Consider the following 15715-nt stretch of genomic DNA (forward strand, 5'->3'; position numbering starts at 1 on the left):
ACCGCGGTAAGTCCGGACTAAGGTACTTCGAATTCAGCTACGTTATTAACGTAGCTGAATTTGCGTACCTTAGTCCGAAGTCCGGACTAAATGTAGACCAGCCCTTAGCAACTAGTGTTCATTTTTGAATGAGTTGCTGATTGCTAGTCTAATACATCACTTGCATGTGAATTTCAAAGAGAATTTCTATTTCCTCAAGTTAAAATATGTTACAATATCCTCACACCCTCTATGGGCATCTCGATTATCATTTCAAAGTTTTTTTTTCTCTCTCCTGCTGATGATCTCTCATCTCAATGGATTGGCCTCTTACAGTTAGTATTGGCCTCCGGGAGTTATCCCACAGTGCACCATTGTGACCGCTCTGGACAGCAATCTGAACTCGGATGCACTGGCCAGGTAGACAGGAAAAGCCCCGCAAACATTCGAATTTCATTTCCTGTTTGCCCAGCGTGGAGAGCACAGGTGACCACAGATTGCTCATCAGCACAGGTAACCATGCAGGCCGGTAATCGAAAAAGAGCACTAGCATGGACCGTACGGGAGGTACTGGATCTGATCACTATATGGGGAGAGGATTCAGTGCTAGCAGAACTTCGTTAAAAAAGACGAAATGCCAAAACTTTGGAAAAACTCTCCAAGGGCATGATGGAGAGAGACCACAATAGGGACTCAGATCAGTGAAGTGTGAAAGTCAAGGAGCTCAGACAAGCCTATCAAAAAACAAAGGAGGCAAACGGTCGCTCCGGGTCAGAGTCGCGGACATGCTGCTTCTACGACGAGCTGCATGGAGTTCTAGGGGGGCCGCCACCACTATCCCACCTCTGACCGTGGATTCCGAGGCAGGGATAATTTCATCATCTACACCTGAAGATTCTGCGGACGGGGAAGAGGAGGAGGAGGAGAAGGACGAGCTTGCGGAGAGCACCCAGCACTCTGTCTTCCCCAACAGCCAGGGTCTTTTTCCCAACCTGACTGAAGTACCCTCCCAACCCAGTATCCAAGACCACGACCCCATGGAAGGGACCTCGGGTGAGTTTATCTTTTAAAATATAAAACTTGTTTTAAAAGCAAGCGTTTTTTTAATGATTACTTTGCCCTGAGAACTTGGGATGCATTCGCGGCCAGTACAGCTACTGAAAAAGTCTGTTAACATGTCTGGGGATGGAGCGGAAATCCTCCAGGGACATCTCCATGAACGTACTACAAAAGCCTTGCCACAAGGTTTAGCCAAGCGCAGGGGGGGAATTGGCCCAGAGCTTTTCGCGTTAGGCTAGCAGGGATCTTCCCTGTTACCAGCCACGCGGTGGGGGGAGGGGTACAGCGATCATCCAGAGAATTGGATGGGGGAGGGGTGGTTAGTTTGTTTTCTGCTGCTGAATGTTAACAGGAAAACCGCGGCACTCAATGGGCTTTGCTTGGTATGTGAGAAAGGAGGGCGCAGAAGCCGAAAGACAATGGCTTACCATGGCCGCATGCAGGCCAAATTCTGTTGCCCGAAACTGTGATATCTACCAGCAAAGCCACCAGCACTCAATATTAGGAGGCAAAATGCGACCTTGCACAGAAATCACATGTGCTATGTAATGTGAATAGTTTTGGTCACCGTGAAAGAATATAAGCATTGTTCTGCAAAATGTATCTTTTTAAAAAATTCTCTTTCCCCCCCCCCGCAGCAGCTGCATATTCTTCAAGCCTCCCTCCTCCGTCCCGAAGGCTATCACAGATAAGGCGTCGGAAAAAGAAGACGCTAGATGAGCTGTTTGCAGAAATCATTTACTCCACCCGCAGTGAGAGAGCTCATCTGAATGAGTGGAAGGACACGGTTTCAAAGTATAGGAAAGAAGCCAGTGAACGTGAGGACAGGAGGGACCAACGTGAGGACAGGAGGGACGCTCGAGATGAGAGGTGGTGGCAGGAAGCTCAGAGGAGGCAGGATGCAACGCTGGGGCTTCTGCGTGAGCAAACAGACATGCTCTGGAGTCTGGTGGAGCTTCAGGAATGGCAGCAGGATAAAAGAGTGCCGCTACAGCCCCTGAATACCCCCCCTTTCCCCTCCCCATGTTCCATAGCCTCCTCACCCAGAGGTGTAAGAACGGGGGGGGAGGCTCTGTACACCTTCCCATTCCACCGCAGAGGACAGCCCAAGCAAAAGACTGTCATTTTTTTAAACCTTTTTGTAGTGGCCTTTTCCTTCCCGCCGATCCTCCTCCCAAACCCCACCCGGGTTCCCTCCCTCTTTTTATAATGTATTAATAAAGAATAAATGATTTTTAAACGATAGTGACTTTATTTGGTTTGAAAGCAAGCTAGGGGGAGGGTGGGTTCCTTACAGAGAATGAGTCAATAAAGGGGGCGGGTTTTCATGAAGGAGAAACAAACAGATATTTTACACTGTAGCCTGGCCAGTCATGAAAACTGGTTTTTAAAGCTTCTCTGATGCACAGCGCTTCCTGGTGTGCTCTTCTAATTGCCCTAGTGTCTGGCTGCACGTAATCAGCAGCCAGGCGATTTGCCTCAGCCTCCCACCCCGCCATAAAGGTCTCGCCCTTACTTTCACAGAGACTGTGGAGCACGCAGCAAGCAGAAATAACAATGGGGAGATTGGTTTGGCTGAGGTCTGAGCGAGTCAATAACGATCGCCAGCGACCTTTTAAACGGCCAAATGCACATTCTACCACCATTCTGCACTTGCTTAGCCTGTAGTTGAACAGCTCCTGACTCCTGTCCAGGCTGCCTGTGTATGGTTTCATGAGCCATGGCATTAAGGGGTAGGCTGGGTCCCCAAGAATAACTATTGGCATTTCAACATCCCCAACGGTTATTTTCTGGTTCCAGAAGACGGGAGCGTCATGAACCCTTCACGGCCAAATGTTGGTGAAACATCCCTTGTGATCCACAAGTGCTTGCAGCACCATTGAAAAATAGCCCTTGCGGTTTATGTACTGGGTAACAGGGTGGTCTGGTGCCAAGATAGGGATATGGGGACCATCTATCGCTTCCCCACATGGAATCCCATTGCAGCAAAGTCATCCACTATGACCTGCCAGAGCCGGCTCTAGTTTTTTTTTTTGCTGCCCCAAGCAGCAAAAAAAAACACCGCCCCCCGAGCACCCGCGCCGAGCGCCGCGCTGCCCCTCTGCCGATCGCCGGTACCCCCGCCGAGCATGGAGCCCCCACGCTGCCCCCGCCACCGAGCACCACGCCGCCGGAGCCCGCCGCCCCCCAGCGGCGCCGAAGCGCCCCCACCCGAGGAATGCCACGCCGCGCCCCCCCCCCCCGCCACTCCTTACCAGATACCGCCCCAAGCATGTGCTTGGGTGCCTGGAGCCGGCCCTGTGACCTGCACATTTCCCAGTGTCACTACCTTTCGTAGCAGCACCTGAGTGATTGCTTTGGCTACTCACATCATAGCAGCCCCCACAGGAGATTTGCCCACTCCAAATTGATTCCCGACTGACCGGTAGCTGTCTGGCATTGCAAGCTTCCACAGGCCTATCACCACGCGCTTCTCAACTGTGAGGGCTGCTTCCATCTTGGTAGTCTGGCGTTTCAGGGCAGGGAGCAGCAAGTCACAAAGTTCCATGAAAGTGTCCTTATGCATTGGAAAGTTCTGCAGCCACTGGGAATCATCCCACACCTGCAACACTATGCGGTCCCACCAGTCTGTGCTTGTTTTCCTTGCCCAGAATCGGCGTTCCATGGATAGAACCTGCTCCATTAACAACATGATCTCCAAAGCACCGGGGCCTGCGGTTTGACAGAATTCTGTGTCCGTTTCCGTGTCCATGTCCATGTCCTCATCATGCTTGTCGCTGCGCTGCCGCCGCCGCTGCCTCCTCGCCTCGTATTTCTGGTCCTGGCTCAGCAGAAACTCCACGAGAATGCGCGAGGTGTTTACAATGTTCATAAGTGCTGTCTTGAGCTGATCGGGCTCCATGCTTGCCGTGGTATGGAGTCTGCAGTGTTCACCCAGGGAAAAAGGCCGGAAAAGGTTGTCTGCCTTCCGTTGCTTTCATGCCGGCAGGGAGGGAGGGTGTGAGGCTGTACCCAGAACCACCTGCGACAATGCTTTTTGTCCCATCAGGCACTGGGATCTCAACCCAGAATTCCAATGGGCGCGGGAGACTGCGGGAACTATGGGATAGCTATGGGATAGCTACCCACAGTAAAACGCTCCAGAAATCGACGCTAGCCCCGGTACTTCGACGCACACCGCCGAATTAATGTGCTTACTGTGGCCGCATTCATTCGACTTTATACAATCTGTTTCCCAAATTCGAATTATATAAATTCCGATCATCAGAGGAGAAGTGCCCACACAGCAATAGTATACCACACTTCTAGCTTTCCATCAGCAGGATTGTCACAGGGCAGAGGAAAGCCTGAAAGACATGTCTGTCATCTAACTTACTTCGAGAGGTTCAGCAGCTGCAAAATCCCTGTCGATTTCAGTCTCTGAAGTGATGCTGCTTTCTTGGCTGGTTGGAGTCTTTATCTTGTCTTTCAGGACCTGTAGGACTTGAATGGTAAAGCAAGGGATCTCCCCCTCCCAGAGATCTCCACAGCTCAGTGGTGTAACTGCAATTTAACAGAAGTTACATATGACCCCTGGACATTTTTGTGGCTCAGACTGAATGCGTCATATTTAAGTAAAGACCAAATTTTCTCCTTGCCAGTGATGAGAAAGTTAGGAGTACTGTCCTCCTTTAATGCTCCTCATGTTTAAAGATTGAGTTTCCAGTTACAGAACTAGGTTAAGTGACCTAGTCGTACTGCAGCCTCACCATTAATACTAGACTGCAGAAGGACAGGACACAGAGCGCCAACCTCAGTTCCTGTTTTGCCTCTTCCCAGTTAATATGGAATCATGAACATGTGGCTCCAAAGATCTGGGGTTTGGAAGGCAAGTTGATGAAAGTAAAGCAATATTCCTACTAACTGGATATACAACTATGAGAACGAATATTCATGGTAATCCTATGTCCCCTTCACAAAGGGTGTCCCTACCCTCTGTTTGCCAGAAGCTGGGACTGGGCAACAGGGGATGGATCACTTGACATTTACCTGTTCTGTTCATTCCCTCTGGGGCAGGTGGCACCGGCCACTGTCGGAAGACAGAATACTGGGCTAGATGGACCTTTGGTCTGATCCAGTATGGCCATTCTTACGGTCTCAGATTCCAGCACTGATAACTGATAACTCAGTTAGGGATCTTTAAATGAAATGATGGCTCTGCTTCCAGTCCAGTTTTAAGTACCCAGGACAGCAACTCTATTCTAGCAGCCACACCCTCACTGATACCAAGCGGAGGTCTGATGACAATATTGGCCCTATTCTTTGTAATTAGCCAGAATAATTGGACTTGAAGCTATCATGGTACCAGGAAACCAACAGCCACTGCTAATTTCCAGAGTCAGGTCAATTCAGGTGTCTAGAGAGGTAGATGTTTCCAATAATGCACTCCAGTTATACCAGTAAAGATAGGTCTTTAGGATGTCAAAGCAGCTATTAATGGAAACAGAATGACACTTAATTTCTCTTCGCACCCCACCTTATCATGTTCTTGGATCTTCCTGCAGAAAGTCCAGGCTATTAAACTTTAGGAATTATCCCAAACTCTCTGCTGCTTAAAGAAAGCCCTACGTCTCCCAGTAAAGCTGTGGGATGCATGTTTTACCAAGACCAATGCAATAGGTAGCGGTAGATACCTGTCAATTGGCAGACGTTTTGTGAGGAAGCTGGAGATCACTGCCACTACGTGATGGTGAGCGAGACTGCACACTGCCTCCACCAGGAACTGGTTCAAGCTGCCCTCCTGGATATTAGGCATGCAGCTATATATTTTATACATGATATCTGGCACCTGGAAGGAACAAAACCAGAAAGAAATGTCTCTTTTTCTTTCTCTCCATTCACTCTACAGAATAAAAACCTCTATTTAGCCGTTTAGCCATTTGCTGCTTTTTTAGAAATTCCTCACTTCAAGAGACAAATGTTCAAATATGTCTGTGTAACTTTAACCCACAAAAATTGCTCACACTTGGTTGTAAAAATTAACACTAACACACATATACATACCAGGTAATTTAATGTGGTTGGTGCCCAGCTATGCATTAAATAAACCAGTTCGCATACACAAAAGAAGGCTTTGCTTGCCCACATTTTGCAGGTGTGATTTAAGCAGCCAAATCCGAACATTTGCCTTGAAGAATGCAGAGTTCATAAACAACCACAAGCACAAAATATGCAAGTGCTTTAAACACAGTGTGCTAAAGCCTGGGACTATGAACAGGTGACGACCACTCATAGTCATTCCTAGCCCTTCACATATTCAAAACACTGTGCAAAGATGGCAATTTTGCTGCGAGAGTTCCCTGTCCTGAGGCCTTTCACCAGCCTTGTTAGAAGATTTGTGGAGTGCTCCTTTCATCTAGCCCTAACGCTCTGGGCTCCAGAATAAGGCATATAAATAGTGGATCCCAAAGACACTATAGTTTTCTCTCTCCCTGCTATTCTTAAAGGAGATGTCTACACAGCAAAAAAAATCCCACAGCAGTGTAAAAGTGTAGCTGTTCCTGGTTGGGCTGGAGCCCAGGTTCTGAAACCTGGCAAGAGGGTGGGTCTCAGATCCCAGGCTCCAGACTGACTGGGAATGACCACAGTGCTATTTTTATCCAGGTAACCCTTAGCCATAGGCTTCCTAAGAACTGGATGTCGCCAAGTGCCAGTCATTCTGTCTTGTTGTATTTTCCCCAGAGTCTGTTTTTTCAAGCCTTTCTTGGCTGAATACTGTGGCAACGAGCTAGACAAATAAATAACCCACCATCTTCCTTTTCCCTTGGCTTATCTCTGTCTACTGCTATTGATTCTGCCATTGCCTATCTTAGAGTAGGAACAGAGCTGGAATAGACTCTATGTCCGAGGGGGTGAAAAAGCAAGATTTTTGTTCATTACACATGAGGGCAAAGCTCTAAAAGTCTAGAGTTTAGGCAGAAAACCTCTCCAGTTTCCCGTTTTACCTGGTCCAGCATGGCAGGATGATCTTTATCCACAGTCCAGCTGCTGTGGCACTGGTGGGTCTAGCAGACAGCATGCCATCCACTGTGGTGTTAATAAAGTCTGTGGCCTGTTCTGAGGGAAAGTATTCACTAATAACCTGGGAACAAACCAAAAACAGGAGAGACTGCAATGATGTTTGGCTCCAGCACTTTTAAAAATGGAGGTCTATCATCTCAATGGAAAGATATATGCATCAGCAAATTGTTAATTAGCCTTATGTCTAGTGAGCCATTTGTGATTACAATTCTCTCTATAGTCTATATACGGCATTTTTGTAGTCTACGCTAATGATATCAGGTTAGAGGCAAAGCCTCTGTTGCACAGTTAGCACAACATTTTCTTCCACAGGACAGAAGCAACTCTGTCTGTAGAAAGGGCAAACTGGTCTCCATATTGGAAGAGAAGGTTCGCGGTCTGGAGAAACAAGTATCAACCCTGCGTTGCATACGAGAAAATGAAGATTTCCTGGATAGTCGTCAGGATATGCGTCTACAGGCAAAACGTTCTGAAGAATCGGAGCTCGTTGCGCAGAGGGGACTGAGGGATGGTGAAGAAAATTGGCAGCATGTGACCTCCAAAAGAAGAAAGAGGACGGTCCATGTACCAGCAATGTACAGGTGAGCAACCGTTTCCATGTTCTCTCCAGAGGTACTAATGTGGGGAGTGGAGTAGATGATACAGTTGAGGGAAGGGAGCAGAAGGAGACTCCACCGATTGGAAGGCAAAAGATGCATTGTCCTAGGTATGGGAGTTCCACGACCACCGCTCCCAAGAGAAGGAGGAGGGTGTTGGTGGTTGGGGAAGCCCTCCTCAGGGGGACTGAGTCATCTATCTGCCTCCCTGACAGAGAAAACTGAGAGGTCTGCTGCTTGCCAGGAGCTAGGATTCGTTTTGTGACGGAGAGACTGTCGAGACTCATCAAGCCCTCGGATCGCTACCCCTTCCTGCTTCTCCACGTGGGCACCCATGATACTGCCAAGAATGACCTTGAGTGGATAACTGAAGACTCGGTGGCTCTGGGAAGAAAGATAAAGGAGTTTCAAGTGCAATTGGTGTTCTCTTCCATCCTCCCTGTGCAAGGAAAAGGCCTGGGTAGAGACCAACGAATTGTGAAAGTCAACGAATGGCTATGCTGGTGGTGTCGGAGAGAAGGCTTTGGATTCTTCGACCACGGGATGGTGTTCCAAGAAGGAGGAGAGCTAGGCAGAGACGGGCTCCACCTAACGAAGGGAGGGAAGAGCATCTTCGCAAGCAGGCTGGCTAACCTAGTGAGGAGGGCTTTAAACTAGGTTCAACGGGAGAAGGAGACCAAAGTCTTGCGGTAAGTGGGGAAATGGGATACCGGGAGGAAACACGAGCCGGAGAGTGCAAGTCGGGAGGACTCCTGTCTCAGACTGAGTCTTAAGTGCCTATACACAAATGCAAGAGGCCTGGAAAGCAAGCAGGGAGAACTGGAAGTCCTGGCACAGTCAGGGAACTATGATGCAATTGGAATAACAGAGACTTGGTGGGATAACTCACATGACTGGAGTACTGTCATGGATGGATATAAACTGTTCAGGAAGGACAGGCAGGGCAGAAAAGGTGGGGGAATTGCATTGTATGTAAGAGAGGAGTATGACTGCTCAGAGCTCCGGTATGAAACTGCAGAAAGACCTGAGAGTCTCTGGATAAAGTTGAGACGTGTGAGCAACAAGGGTGGTTGGAGTCTGCTATAGACCACCAGACCAGGGGGATGAGGTGGACGAGGCTTTCTTCTGGCAACTAGCAGAAATTGCTAGATCGCAGGCCCTGGTTCTCATGGGAGACTTTAATCACCCTGATATCTGCTGGGAGAGCAATACAGCGGTGCACAGACAATCCAGGAAGTTTTTGGAAAGTGTAGGGGACAATTTCATGGTGCAAGTGCTGGAGGAACCAACTTGGGGCAGAGCTTCTAGACCTGCTGCTCACAAACAGGGAAGAATAAGTAGGGAAAGCAAAAGTGGATAGGAACCTGGGAGGCAGTGACCATGAGATGGTCGAGTTCAGGATCCTGACACAAGAACGAAAGGAGAGCAGCAGAATACGAACCCTGGACTTCAGAAAAGCAGACTTTGACTCCCTCAGGGAAGGATCCCTTAGGAGAATAACATGAGGGTAAAGGAATCCAGAAGAGCTGGCTGTATTTTAAAGATCCTGATTGAGGTTGCAGGAAAACACCATCCCAATGTTTAGAAAGAACAGTAAATATGGCAAGTGACCAGCTTGGCTTAACAGTGAAAAATCCTTGCTGACCTTAAATGCAAAAAAGCAGCTTACAAGAAGTGGAAGATTGGACAAATGACCAGGGAGGAGTATAAAAATATTGCTCAGGCGTGCAGGAGTGAAATCAGAAAGGCCATATCACACTTGGAGTTGGAGCTAGCAAGAGATGTTAAGAGTAACAAGAACGGTTACTTCAGGTACGTTAGCAACAAAAGAAAGTCAAGGAAAGTGTGGACCCCTTACTGAATGAGGGAGGCAACCTAGTGACAGAGGCTTTGTAAAAAGCTAATGTACTTAATGATTTTTTTGCCTCTGTCTTCACGAACAAGGTCAGCTCCCAGACTGCTGCACTGGGCAGCACAATATGGGGAGAAGGTGACCAGCCCTCTGTGGAGAAAGAAGTGGTTCAGAACTAAACTAAAAGGATGCTAAAGTAGTTGGCAGATGTGATTGTAGAGCCATTGGCCATTATCTTTGAAAACTCATGGCGATCGGGGAGGTCCCAAATGACTGGAAAAAGGCTAATATAATTCCCATCTTTAAAAAAGGGAAGAAGGAGGATCCGGGGACCTACAGGCCAGTCAGCCTCACCTCAGTCCCTGGAAAAATCATGGAGGAGGTCCTCAAGGCATCAATTCTGAAGCACTTAGAGGAGAGGAAAGTGATCAGGAACAGTCAGCATGGATTCAGAAATGGCAAGTCATGCCTGACTAACCTAATTTCCTTCTATGATGAGATAACTGGCTCTGTGGATAAGGGGAAAGCAGTGGATGTGTTATTCTTTGACTTTAGAAAAGCTTTTGATACGGTCTCCCACAATATTCTTGCCACCAAGTTAAAGATGTATGAGCTGGATGAATGGACTATAAGGTGGATAGAAAGTGGTTAGATTGTCAGGCTCAACGGGTAGTGATCAATGGCTCCATGTCTAGTTGGCAGCCGGTTTCAAGTGGAGTACCCCAGGGGTCGGTCCTGGGGCCGGTTTTGTTCTATATCTTCATTAATGAGCTGGAGGATGGCGTGGACTGCACGCTCAGCAAGTTTGCAGAAGACACTAAACTGGGAGGAGTGGTAGATACACTGGAGGCTAGGGATATGATACAGAGGAACGTAGACAAATTAGAGGATTGGGCCAAAAGAAACCTGATGAGGTTCAACAAGGACAAGAGCAGAGTCCTGCACTTAGAACGGAAGAATCCCATGCACTGTTACTGACTAGGGACCTAATGGCTAGGAAGCAGTTCTGCAGAAAAGAACCTAGGGGTTACAGTGGATGAGAAGCTGGATATGAGTCACCAGTGTGTCCTTGTTGCCAAGAAGGCTAACGGCATTTTGCGCTGTATAAGTAGGGGCACTGCCAGCAGATCGAGAGACATGATCCTTCCCCTCTATTCAACATTGATGAGGCCTCACCTGGAGTACTGTGTCCAGTTTTGGTCCCCACACTACAAGAAGGATGGGGAAAAATTGGAAAGAGTCCAATGGCGGGCAACAAATGATTAGGGGGCTGGAGTATCATGCCTTATGAGGAGAGGCTGAGGGAACTGGGATTGTTTAGTCTGCAGAAGAGAAGAATGAGGGGGTATCTGATAGCTGCCTTCAACTACCTGAAGGGGTGTTCCAAAGAGGATGGATATAGACTGTTCTCAGTGGTACCTGATGACAGAACAAGCAGTAATGGTCTCAAGTTGCAGTTGGGGACGTTTAGGTCGGATATTAAGAAAAAATTTTTCACTAGGAGCGTGGTGACGCACTGGAATGGGTTACCTAGGGAGGTGGTGGAATCTTAGAGGTTTTTAAGGTCAGGCTTGACAAAGCCCTGGCTGGGATGATTTAGTTGGGAATTTGTCCTGCTTTGAGGTGGGGGTTGGATTAGATTACCTCCTGAGGTCCCTTTCAACCCTGATATTCTATGATTCTAGGAACATTGTACTAGATATGCAGGAGGTAAGTTTCCAGTTTGTATTGTCTTATATACACTGCATCTTTTTACAACATATAAAATGAAGTAAAGAGAGGCATGCACACAAATCTAGGCTAAGGCAAAGCCACAAAGTGACAGAATGAAGACTGCGTGATTTCTCAGCTTAATGTTCCACTAACACCGTTTTTTCTCGTGGATGGCTGGATAGGTGCATGTGTGCGCATCTGCGTGCGTATTTTCATGTGTGTGGAATCTGGTTTTTACATGGCATTCATAGCACACATCTATGAAAAGCATCTTGCCGGTTACTAGCAATGAATGCCCCGCTCCCACAGCTCACTCCAAGTATGGAGAGGCATCATGAAAGCGTAAATGTAAAATGAATGGTGCCCCGTCACTAGAACATCCGCACAAGCTTTTTGAGTCTGTTACCCTGGCCATTTTGGAAGATGCCTGAAACAGAGCCTCAGGGTCTGGTGCTGTTAGTGCTTCACGGAGACATCTCAGCTCCCCCGGCGCTGACCCCAGGTTCATGGACTGGCCTGGAGAGGAGAAAAGGAGAAAAAGTACTGTAACGATTAATGAAACTGAACCTCTACTGCATGGATATTCATACAGAAGGATCCATGTGCTATGCTGTTATCAGCATACTGTAAAATCTTGGCTCCATCGAAGTCAATGGCATAACTCCAGTTGATTGTAATGGAGTCGGGATTACACCCCAAATGTCTGAAAGTTAACGGTACTGGTATGCTATTGTGAATGATATAGGATTGAACAAACACTGTATTCAGCTTGGAGCAGCTTTCTGGGTGTGTCTGGTTTCAGTAGCCTCTCTGCTCTCAGTATTTAAATCTAATCTCATAGGCAAGTACAACTCATGCAGGTAGATCTGAGGTTCCAATGTAGAGGTGAATCCCTCCACCAAACTCTCATTGTAAAAGAGATGGGGCTGGACAAAAACCTTCGGCAGGAAACCTAGGCTCATCAGTCACTTCTAAACAATGCTGGGATTTCTATGGTGTACATTCAGAGATTGGAGTCCCTTCTTCTGGTTCTGAATCACTAACACTGCTTTTAGGACTGATTAATAATAATTGGAAATAGGGTGACCAGATGTCCCAATTTTATAGGGACAGTCCCAATTTTAGGGTATTTTTCTTAAATAGACTCCTATTACCCCCACCCCCTGTTCCGATGTTTCACATTTGCTGTCTGGTCACCCTAATTGGAAATGGCCTTAAACGATAACCAAGTTCTATCCCTTTACCATTAGGTGAAAAGAGTATCCTACTCTTTCACAAAGTGGAAAATGGCCTACACTTACTCCAATAGCTTTGAATGCTCATGACAGAAGGTTGCTAGAACTTTTTCTTTAAAGAATTATTCCAGGAAACCCCTCCAATACAGTCAGTGGCAGGGTACAGAGAATGAAAATGTTTAGTATCAAGGGCTTGACTACATGGAGATAGTCAAGAAAGCTAATCCAAATTAATTTTCAAAATGCATTAGTTAAACTTCTTTAAACTCCTTTGGGGACACACTTATTTAGAATTAAAGAGGCCTTATTTCGGGTTAGTTTAATTCATTTAATTCACTAAAATTAATAAGGGCCATTTTAATTCAGAATCACAGCATCTACACATGTGTTTAATGCCACTTTAAATTTATAGCTTTAGTTCATTTAGATCAACTTTCCTTAGTTGTCCCTGTATAGAGAAGCCTTAAGGAATTTAGCAGTTATCTACCTGTATGCAGACCTTTTATTATTTGTACAGTTCCCGAAAGTGTGCTAGACTCTTTACACATCATAATCGTCTCTTCTAATGAGGTATTTACAAGATGCCCACCATTCTGTTATCTAACTGCCAACAGACAGGACAGAAAGAACTAGACAGGCAGAAAAATGGACATTACAACAGTGAAAGAAGGTGAAGAATTACTTATACCTGCTAATAGTCTCCTCACCTTGTATACAGAGAAGGCAGCTGATACAGTCAACCACCCACTGACGGGACGTGGCCAGTGAATCACAGCTGTATGGTTCTATTAGTCCAATCAGATATCCAAACTGATTAAAAGTTTCTTGAGTCTAATTAAAAAAGAATGAAGAATGCACATTCTCCAGCTGTACGAGACTTCACTTGCCATCCTGTTGATACCAGTCATCTCTGTGTTTTTGGGGACCCAGGGCGCAGTATCTAGCCGGTGTGACTCATGAAGGACACTCTTCACCCCCGTCTGTTTGAACCAAACTGATCAGAGAAAAGGTTTGCAGAGAACAATGAAGGGTTTGGGGAGATACACCTAGACCCTCCTGACAAGAGTCACAGATTAAGACATCTCCATTTGCATACAGAATGAAAAACAGAGACAATGGTTATTGACTAACATGGTCAGGGATGCAACCCCCATTATCTGGGTGTCCCTAAGCCTCTGACTGCCAGAAGCCTGGGCTGGGACTGTCCAACAGGAGATGGTTCACTTGACAATTGCCTTGTTCTGTTCATTCCCTCTGAAGCATCTGGCACCAACCACTGTCAGAAGACAGGATACTGGGCTCGATGAACCATTCTTCTGGGGGCTCCAGGATAGCCACTCTTATGTTTTATGTTCTTAGCTGAGTAAATAGAAATTCAGCTTTAGCATCTTGGGAGCATAAGAAGAGAGATTTCCAATGGAACAGTACACACAAGTTTATTACTTATACTTTAGACTCTATATTTTAGACTTTATTACTTTCTACTGCAAAACACATAGCACTTAGGTATATTTATAGTGAAAACAAGAACAGAGATGATCAAAGAACAGAGATTCCAGTGATAGTGAGTAAGAATGCGAGCAAAAAATTGTTAGATGTAAAATGAAATCCTAATATGCTCCCAGAGACTAAACTTAATCAACAGGTTAACCTCCTGTCTAAAGATGTTTCTCACCAAAGTCCTCAACCAAGCCTGATAGCGACCCCGCTGTCCAGCTCGCTGTCATCGACTTCCTAAGTGAAAGATGCCAGAGTGTCTTCTTTGTCCCCCAAGTATACTAGAGCAAACCTTTGATGCGTACCCCAAAATTGGGTCCCCACCCGTATCTACTTTCTGTTACTTTTCTTTCTTTTAAGTTCTCACAGTTCTTCTGAACTGAATGTGTCCCCTACATGTTTAATTTAAAGGTAAACAAACATATGGATAAACATTTCTTGCCGGAAAGAAAATCATTTATTCCCTTTTCCTGCAAAAAAGAACAGGAGTACTTTTGGCACCTTAGAGACTAACAAATTTATTAGAGCATAAGCTTTCGTGGACTACAGCCCACTTCTTCGGATGCATACCAAGTGGGCTGTAGTCCACGAAAGCTTATGCTCTAATAAATTTTTTAGTCTCTAAGGTGCCACAAGTACTCCTGTTCTTTTTGCGGATACAGACTAACACGGCTGCTACTCTTGAAACCTGTCACTTTTCCTGGTGACTAGTCCTTAGACACAGATCATAAAAATGTAATTTTCAATGCATATACATGACTCTTTACACCACATCTGTACATGTGTTTCACAATGTGATTGGTGACATGGGCTTTTATTTGAGACTCAAATGGCAATCTTTTAGTGAACCAGACCCCTCGGCATCCACTCTGTGCCCCTCGCCAGTTAACACTAAGAGTTTCCTGGGTCATCAGTTGACTTCAGCTCTGGGAGCCCATTAATGTTCATTTCCCCACCAATCTCACAACATTATTTCTATTATTGTTGTGTTTCTTTATTCCGAGCCAACAATGTGCTCAAATTACAGAATTCATGGTTTTTCTCCGGTCTCTGAATTTTCCTAGGAAACCAGGATCTAAACTTTGTTCACGGATGGGCAGCAGGTATAAAATAAACATTAGGAAACTACTTCACACAACACACGGTCAACCTGTGGAGCGCATTTCCAAGGGATGTTGTGAAGGCCAAAAGTATAACTGGGTTAAAAAAAGAATTAGATAAGTTCATGGAGGACAGGTCCATCAATGGCTATTAGGCAAGATGATCAGGGATGCAACCGCATGCTCTGGGTATCCCTAGGCCTCTGTCCGCCAGAAGCTGAGACTGGACAACAGGGATTGGATCACTTCATGATTGCCCTGTTCTGTTCATTCCTTCTGAAGAAGCTGGCATTGACCATAGTTGGAAGAGAGTATACGGGACTAGATGGACCATTGGACGGCCCCAGTAAGTCTGATCTTATGTAGTGGCCACAGTGAGTCAGGGTGCCTAAGCTTTGTCCACAAAACTTGAATTTGTTCACATGGACGGGTACCTAGCTATGTGATTGCTGGCGCTGCAGACACAAGTGTTCTGCTCATGCTGTTGGCCCATGTGCAGGCCCATTTTAGGTACCTATATGTGAGGGGTGGTATGCTGTGCCACGGCCTCTTCCATGAACACAGACTGTGCTGAGTCCCTCCAAAGTGTTTTTGGGATGCCTGCTCCTGAGATCCTGGTGATAA

The sequence above is a fragment of the Trachemys scripta genome, chromosome 16 (assembly GCF_013100865.1).
Source record: "Trachemys scripta elegans isolate TJP31775 chromosome 16, CAS_Tse_1.0, whole genome shotgun sequence".
NCBI lineage: Eukaryota > Metazoa > Chordata > Testudines > Emydidae > Trachemys > Trachemys scripta.